Source organism: Sorex fumeus, unplaced genomic scaffold (assembly GCF_029834395.1).
Source record: "Sorex fumeus unplaced genomic scaffold, SorFum_2.1 ptg000195l, whole genome shotgun sequence".
Taxonomy (NCBI): Eukaryota; Metazoa; Chordata; class Mammalia; order Eulipotyphla; family Soricidae; genus Sorex; species Sorex fumeus.
In genome coordinates, this window is record NW_026606252.1 from 886,249 (window position 1) to 895,699 (window position 9,451).

Sequence of the window (9,451 nt, forward strand, 5' to 3'; positions counted from 1 at the left end):
GGAAAGTAAATGACCCTTTCACAGAGGCAGGGTGGGACAGCAGAGATGGGGGTGGGAGGGATACTGGGACCCGTGGTGGTGGAAAATGGGCACTGGTGGAGGGATGGGTGTTTGATCATTGTACAATTGAAACCCAAGCACAACAATTTGTAAATCTACAGCTGTACCTCATGGTGTTATACTAACAAAAATTTAAAAAAGAAAACGTAAATGATGGAGACTGGGCGCTGGTGGAGGGATGGGTACTGGATCATTGTATAACTGAAACCCAAGCACAAAAACTTGTAAGTCTACAACTGTACCTCATGGTGTTTCACTAATAAAAATTTTTAAAAAATTTTGCACTTCTTGAAGAAGTGCTGTCTGAGCCATACTCCGAATTTCTCTCCTGGAAGATACTCAGAAGATTTCATTGGAGAATTCTTCTGCCCTTGCTGATAGGAGCTCAGGACAGCTCTGGCTGGGGGTGGTACCCCCACTCTTGCCAGTAATAAACAGCCTTAATAATAGCGTCTGGAGGGGCTGGAGCGATAGCACAGCGGGGAGGGCGTTTGCCTTGTACGTGGCTTGACCCGGGTTCGATCCCTGGCATCCCACAGGGTCCCCTGAGCACCGCCAGGAGTGATTCCTGAGTGCAGAGCCAGGAGTCAGCCCTGAGCATCCCCAGGTGGGACCCAAAAAGAAAAATAAATAAAAACTAGAAACCTAAAAGTCTTTTTCTTCAGCGGAGGAAGAGAACCCTTTTTCCCCTTGAAAATGTGAAATCAGGCCCCAGAAGGAGGAAAACCAGGGAACCTGTTATAGAACCCAGACTCCCTTTTCTATTTTAACAGCAAAAGAGATGTCGGTTTGGGGCTGGAGCAATAGCACAGCAGGTAGGGCATTTGCCTTGCATGCGGCCAACCCGGGTTCAATTCTCAGCATCCCATATGGTCCCCCGAGCACCGCCAGGAGTAATTCCTGAGTGCATGAGCCAGGAGTAACCCCTGAGCATCGCTGGGTGTGACCGAAAAAGCAAAAAAATAAAATAAAATAAAGGAGGGGGCTGGAATGATAGCACAGCGGGTAGGGCGTTTGCCTTGCACACAGCCAACCCAGGTTCAAGTCCCAGCATCCCCTAGGGTCCCCCGAGCACCGCCAGGAGTGATTCCTGAGTGCAGAGCCAGGAGGAACCCCTGAGCATCGCCGGGTGTGACCCAAAAAGCAAAAAAAAAAAAAAAAAAGGGAGAGAGATGTTGGTTTAATCAACTCTGCTCAGTTTCGTCTTCCCAAGCAGAGAACAATTTTAACACTCTTGGGTTGTGGCTTACAATCTCCTCATTAAGAAAGAGAAGTAAAAAATCCCCATCCGTCCCCTGAGATACTGGGGCAATAAGCCTGATGAACTCGAACTGGTTCCGAATCAATCACCCAACCTCAGAGGCCTCAGAATAAACGTGGCCGGGGAATTAGTTTTCATCTAGGCTCTGTGAAGAAATCACAAATCCAGCTTTGGAGCAGCGTGAGTTACTGACTGCACACAGATAGCCCGTTTGGAAAGCGTTTTATTTTCTTCGCCTTTATCTTCAGACGCTATTATATACTTTTTTGTTTGTTTTGTTTTGTTTTGTTGCTCTTTGGGCCACACCCAGCGATGCTCAGGGCTGACTTCTGGCTCTGCACTCAGGAATCACTCCTGGCGGTGCTCAGGGGACCCTAGGGGATGCTGGGAATTGAACCCGGGTCGGCCGTGTGCCAGGCAAACGCCCTACCCAGCTGTGCTATCGCTCCAGCCCCTGCCTTTAATTTCTTTTTTTTTTTCTTTTGGGTCACACCCGGTAATGCTCAGGGTTACTCCTGGTTCTGCACTCAGGAATTACTCCTGGAGGTGCTCAGGGGACCATATGGGATGCTGGGAATTGAACCCAGGTCGGCCACATGCAAGGCAAACGCCCTCCCCGCTGTGCTATCGCTCCAGCCCCCGCCTTTGATTTCTTGATATTTGTCCTGTATGTTTTCAAACTGACTTCACCTCCCTAAAATGACTCACCGTCTTTTGTCTTATCAATTTGTCAGGTCGTGCCCTGTGTCCCTTGCGTCCTCTTTCATTTCCTGTCAAGACTTATTTTGGCTGTTTATGGTTCTGTGAGGCCCTTAGAAATACATGCAATGGGGGCTGGAGCGATAGCACAGCAGGGAGGGCGTTTGCCTTGCACATGGCCAACCCGGGTTCAATCCCCGGCATCCCATAGGGTCCCCCGAGCACCGCCAGGAGTGATTCCCGAGTGCAGAGCCAGGAGTCAGCCCTGAGCATCACCGGGTGTAGCCAAAAAATAAAAAAGAGAGAAGAAATACATGCATTTTATTCAGCATTGCAAAGGCTTCCTGCCCGACAGCTCTACCATCGTGATATTGACTCTGAACTCTGTTTTTCTTCTCCTTTGCTTTTGGACAACACCTGGATCAGGGCTGACTCCTGGCTCTGCACTCAGGAATCGCTCCTGGCAGTGCTCCGGGGACCCTATGGGATGCCGGGGATCGAACCCGGGTCGGCCGCATGCCAGGCCAATGCTCTCCCCGCTGTCCCTCGCCCTGGTGCCTGATCTGTCTTTCCAGCTGAGTCTACCCTTCAAGTTCTTCCATCACAGTTTTTGAATTTTCTCCATGAGTTCTGCTCATCTTTGATCAAATTTTATTCCTTAACATGCCCAGAGGGTCTTGCTCATGATCAAATATTTTGTATAACATTTTTTCTTTTTTGCTTTTTGGGTCCCACCCGGCGATGCTCAGGGCTGACTCCTGGCTCTGCGCTCAGGAATCACTCCTGGTGGTGCTCGGGGGACCCTAGGGGATGCCGGGGATTGAACTCGGGTCAGCCGTGTGCAAGGCAAACGCCCTCCCCTCTGTGCTATCGCTTCAACCCCTATGTACAACATTTCTTTATAATATATATATTTCTCTGCCCAGACTGGATTATCTGTGCCTTCTCCCCCCGATCTTGGGGTGTCTTTCCTGAACCCCCTTCTGCCTTCATAACAGACCTGCAGAGCCCACTTTAAAAACCCACAAAACCATGAGAAAGTTCAGTTACTTTTCGCTTGAAATTTAGGGGCAATGCCTGCATCTTTCCTGTAGGTGGCAGCAGAGGGCTGCAAAGCCGATACCGTGGGGAAATTCAAATTCCCTCCCTGCCTCAGTGAGACCCTCGAATCCCTCTGGTTCCAGAGGTGAGACCACCAGCCCGGCTGCCTGAGCATGGCCCTCTAGACATCCCCTCTAGATAAAGCAGTTCCTGGGGCTGGCGCGATAGCCCAGCGGGGAGGGCGTTGGCCTGGCACGTGGCCGACCCGGGTTCGATCCCCGGCATCCCCTAGGGTCCCCCGAGCACCGCCAGGAGTGATTCCTGAGTACAGAGCCGGGAGTCAGCCCTGAGCATCGCCGGGTGGGACCCAAAAAGAAAACAAACAAACAAAAATGATGAAGCTGCCCCTCTGTTGGAATACCCCCTTTCTCATTCTTGGTTTATTTTTTTCCATGGAGCAAGACTGTTCATCCTTTTAGGGTTCAGCCCCACGTCCCCAGGGGGTGCGGGGAGAAGTCCCCCAGCCCCACGGGTCAGCCCACGGAAGCTGGGGACACTCAAGCTTGGGGGTCAGCAGGGGATGGGCACGCCAGCTTCAGTGAGGGACTTCAGGAGACTTAAGTGCAGGGTTTGGGGTCCCGGAGCCCCTAGAATGGGGAAGGCAAGGTAGGCGGAGGCTTCTCCGAGTGCCCAGGGGCCGGAGCGATAGCACAGCGGGGAGGGCGTTGGCCTGGCACGCGGCCGACCCGGGTTCGATCCCCGGCATCCCATAGGTTCCCCCCAGCACCGCCAGGAGTGATTCCTGAGTGCAGAGCCGGGAGTCAGCCCTGAGCATCACCGGGTGGGGCCCAAAAGAAAGAAAAGAAAGAGACAGAAAGAAAGAAAGAAAGAAAGAAAGAAAGAAAGAAAGAAAGAAAGAAAGAGAAAAAGAGGAAGGAAGGAAAGAAGGAAGGAAGGAAGGAAGGAAGGAAAGTAGAGGGGCTGGAGTGATAGCACAGTGGGAAGGTCATTTGCCTTGCACACAGCTGGCCCGGGTTTGATCCCCGGCATCCCCTAGGGTCCCCCGAGCACCGCCAGGAGTGATTCCTGAGTGCAGAGCCAGGTGTCAGCTCTGAGTATCGCCAGGTGGGACCCAAAAAAACAAAACAAACAAGCAAACAAACAAACACAGGCCATGCAGACTGTCACCTGGATCCAAAGGGAAGAAAAGCACCCAGAGGCTCCGTGACGGGACATTTTCCAGACCCACCAGCAGGGGGCGGAATTGCCCCTCGGACGAGGCCTCCCAAGGCTGCTGCAAAAAGTTTTTGTTTCAGCACAGAGACCTCCTGGGGGGGGGCAGCCTTGGGGTGCGTTGCCCCCCACAAACAGGAGGAACCCCAACTCCTACGTGGGATCTGGAGGGCAGGGGGACCCTCCGGGGTCTGTCCCCACCCCGAGGACCCCCAAAATGAACACGAAACTCCCCCATGGATCAGGGTCTCGCCAAGCATAATATTAGGGCTTGCAAATGCTCGTCCACATTTTCAAAAATTAGAATTTTTTTTGTTTATTTTTGCTTTTTGGGTCCCACCCGGCGATGCACAGGGGTTACTCCTGGCTCTGCACTCAGGAGTCACTCCTGGTGGTGCTCAGGGGACCTATATGGGATGCTGGGATTCGAACCCGGGTCAGCTGCGTGCAAGGCAATCGTCCTACCCGCCGTGCTATCTCTCCAGGCCCTAGATTTTTTTTTTTTTTAAAGACACGCAGACCTCATGGAACCCACAGAAGGGAGCGGCCGAGTGGCTGGTTCCGGGGGTTCTGGAGACCCTGAGGCAGCCTTCAGGGAAGCGAATGTCACCTGCCCTGTGTCTTCCTGGAGTCCCGTACCCTTGCCCCTGTGCCAGCACAGCTGCCCTTGAAGCAAGACACGGGCACAAGGGCAGAGCACTGAGGAACGGGCATAAGTTAGCGGGGGTAGGCAGGGAAGTAGCACCTGGATCCATCCACAGCCGACCACATGGATCACGTGGACTGAATGCGCCATGCAACTACACGCACCACAGGAACTGCATGCGTTTTGCAACTACACGAACCATGGGAACTGCATGCACTACACAACTACACACACAGACCACGAGAACTGCATGCAGCACACGACTGCACGGACCAGGGGAACTGAATGCACCATGCAACTATGCAAACCATAGGAACGGCATGCTCCATGTGACTACACAAACCATGGGAACTGCATGCACCACGCAACTACACGGACCATGGGAGCTGCATGTGCCATGCAACTACACGGACCACAGGAACTGCATATGCCATGCAATAACATTGACCATGGGAACTTCATGCACCATGCGACTACACAGATTATAGGAACTGCATGCTCCATGCGACTACACAATCTATGGGAACTGCATGCTCCATGTGACTACATGGACCATGGGAACTGCATACACTATGTGACTACACAAACTATTGGAACTGCACACTCCATGCAACTACATGGACCACGGGAACTGCATGCACAATGCTACTACACGGGCCACAGGGACTGCATGTGCCACGTGACTACACAGACCACTGGAACTGCATGCACCACAAGACTACAAAGATCACGGGAACTGCATATGCCATGAAAACTACATGGACCATGGGAACTGCATGCACCATGCAACTACACAGACCATGGGAACTGCATGCACCATGTGACATGGGCGACAGACCACAGGCACTCTGTGGGCCGTGCTGTTTCCATGCACCATGCACACCACACAGACCGCGTGGATTACCTGGGCCACATGGACCACACGAGCCACAGAGGCCCCACGATCCCCAGGGACCAGTAAACTGCATCAACCTCATGGCCACACGGACTCACAAAACACATGCACCCCCTCACCCACCAACCCACACTGGCCACATGGACCTCACCAGCCCCACGGACCACGTGGCCCCCCTCAACCACAGACCACAGTAGGGGCCACTTCCGCCATAAGGCCAGAGCCACCGCGGCCTGGAGGACCGTCCCCATCCAGGAAGGTGAAGCCACTCAGGGCCCAGGAGTGGCTGAACAGGACCAGGTTCTGCTGACCGGAAGCACCCTTGCTCTGGAAGGATCCGCAGACAAAGCCGTTGTCTGGGGCTGGAGCGATAGCACAGCGGGGAGGGTGTTGGCCTGGCACGTGGCCGACCCGGGTTCGATTCCCAGCATCCCATAGGGTCCCCTGAGCACTTCCAGGAGTGATCCCTGAGCCTGAGTGCAGAGCCAGGAGTCAGCCCTGAGCAGCGTCAGGTGTGACAAAGAACAAAAACACAACACAACACAACAAGACTGTTGTTTGCCCTGATTTCTACACGGGGCAGGTGGGGTGGGGGGTACCGCTGCCAGAAGATTCTTCTGGAGTTTCTCAACCGCACAGCGAGCTCGGGCTTGCACACGGGTTTTAGGGCTCGAGTTACAGATGCCACATTCTCCCCGCTCTCCCCTGGGCCCGGCGAAAAGTCATGTCAAGGGGCCACGGGGAAAACATCTCTGGAATGCGACTCTCCACAGCAGATGTCGCAAAGCCGGGCAGGGCAGACGCGTGTGGGCGAGCGTGCGGGGGTCCCGGGGGCAGGCCGGGGTTTGCCAGGCACGGGCGGGAAGGGCTGGCGCTGGCAGCCAGAACCGGATGGGAAGATGAGTGCCCGGGGCCGGAGCGATAGCACAGCGGGGAGGGTGTTGGCCTGGCACGTGGCCGACCTGAGTTCGATTCCCAGCATCCCATAAGGTCCCCTGAGCACTGCCAGGAGAGATTCCTGAGCGCAGAGCCAGGAGTAGCCCCTGTGCATTGCCAGGTATGACCCAAAAAGCAAAAAAAAAAAAAAAAAAAAGGCCTCTTCGGGTTGCCTCTGACCCCATTGCAAAGGGGTGCGGCCTCTCTGCCTCACCCCTGCCCCCCCCCACCGTACAGAACCCCCCGGTCCCCGAGCACACACGGCTGATTTACCAGCACACAGTGACGTGTCCCACCCTGGTCATCACCTCTTAAACCCCCCAAGACGACGCAGTCTCATTGGAGGCCCTCCAGACGCTGCCCCACCGCTGCCTGGCCCCTGGGGACTCGTTGTGGCCCCTCTCCCAGGATCCCTGACTGTCCCTGCTCCAGGCCTCCTCCTTTCCTCTGAAGACACAACACAGCAGTGGCCTGTGGCCTCCCAGGCCTGTGTGAGTCCAGTGGCCACCCAGCTGCCGGCCGGGGTGGGGGTGGGAGCGAGCAGCAGCTCCGTGGCCCCTGTCCCAGCCCTGCCCACTGCCCTACCCTGCCCCATGATGCCCTCTCTGCAAGGTGTTGGCAGGGGCCGGGCTGGAGGGTCAGTGCCTCCCCACTGACGCACGGACAATGTCTGGCTCGGTCCATGCCGCCCCGTGATTACGGGATTAGCCGCCACCATGACCACTGGACCTGGCCACCCTCACCGGGCTGCGGGAGGTGTTGTCTGGGGGAGGAGGACCTCGGATGGGCATAAGGGGATGGTCACTGGGCTCCCACAAAGGCGGCATTTTAGTGGGGCGGGGAGGAGAGTGGGGAAGGGGAGAGGAGGAGGGGTGGGGGAGGGGACTGGGAGGGAGGAACGGGGAGGGGGAGGGGAAAGGGCATGGGGGGGCTGGCGGGATTGGGGAGGCGGCTGGGGGTCTCCTCCTGGGAGAAGGCAGTGAAATCCGGGCGGAGGCGGGTCCCACTCCCTCCCTCCCCTCCCTCCCTGCACCTTTGCCGGAGGTTGCCTGGCAACGGGGAGGAAGTACATAGTGCCCCCCACCCCCCCACCCTGTGCTTGGGGAGTGAGCCGGAAACCCCCCCACACCCGACCCCCAACTCCGCTGGAAAGCGAGAAGGACTTGGGGGCGGAAAAGCCACCCCGGGGGTCCCTGAGCATCTGGTGCATGGAGCGGAGCAAAGTGCTGAGGTGGGCAAAACACAGCTGGGGGTGCCGGGGGGGCTGGGGGAAGCCCCGGGGCCCCTCCTGGGGACTCTCGGTCACTGTGAGCCCCGAGGGTGTGGTTCTGGAGGCCTCCCTGGAGGCAGGGCCAACCCTGGGATGCTGGGGTGGGCGCAACCAGCCGACACCCGGTGTGTGGAACCAGGGCTGGAGCCAGGCTGGCCCCCAGCAGGGCTCACACCCTCCTCCCTGCGCCCTCCTCCGGCCCCTGGGACCCTTCCTGCCTGGAACTTCCGGTGAACAACGAGAGAGACCCTAAGGGAAAGGAAGACGCGGGTGGTCGGCCGCACCGTGGACCCCGGAGCAAACACGCAGAAGGAAGAACCAGGAGGTCTGGAGAACCCGGGAAGACTCCTGACGGGCCTCGAGCTCACGGCTCATCTGTTGCCTTCAAGGGACACACACACACACACACACACACACACACACATGCACCAGAAGCAAAGTGCCTTTAAGGGACACACACACACACACACACACACACACACACACACACACACACGCATGCACCAGATGCAAAGTACTCTCAAGGAAAATACACACCCTCACACATACACACATACACACACACACACAACACACACACGCACCAGAAGCAAAATGCCTCCAAGCTTATGCTCCCACTTGGAGGATTCTGAGTTTGCGTTTCCCTGACAATCCCAGGGTCCGAGAATCACCCCTTCCGACGTGAGCATCTAAACGTGCTCTCCAAGCGTGGAAAAAACAGACAGTGAGACCCTGCGGGAGACACGCTCTGGCTAGGCATTAGGAGGACCCCTAGGTCTTGTTTTGTTTTCTTTTGTTTGGGGGACACACCTGGTCGCGAGCAGGGCTCACTCCTGGCTGACTCAGAGGCCATACGCGGTGCTGGGGATTGAACCCGGGCCCACAAGTCCCCTGGTACCAGTACCTAGAAACCATGAGTAAAATCTGATTTCTTGGTCCTGAATGGCCTGGATTAGGAAATTAGGAATTGTTGATTGGGACCTGTGGAACGATGTATTTTCAAAGAAATTAACAAAGGAAACAAAAAAACAGAGGGCCGGAGCGATAGCACAGCGGGGAGGGCGTTTGCCTGGCACGCGGCTGACCCGGGTTTGATCCCCAGCATCCCATAGGGTCCCCGAGCACTACCAGGAGTGATTCCTGAGTGCAGAGCCAGGAGTCAGCCCTGAGCAGCACTGGGTGGAACCCAAAAAGCAATCAATCAATCAATCAATCAATAAAGAGTGATGAACCAGGGACCTGGGCAATAGCACAGCAGACAGGGCGTTGGCCTGGCATGCGACTGACCTGGGTTCGATCCCTGGCATCCCACAGGGTCCTCCGAGCACTGCCAGGAGTGATTCCTGAGTGCAGAGCCAGGAGTCAGCCCTGAGCATCGCTGGTGGGACCCAAAAAGAAAAAAAAATAGTT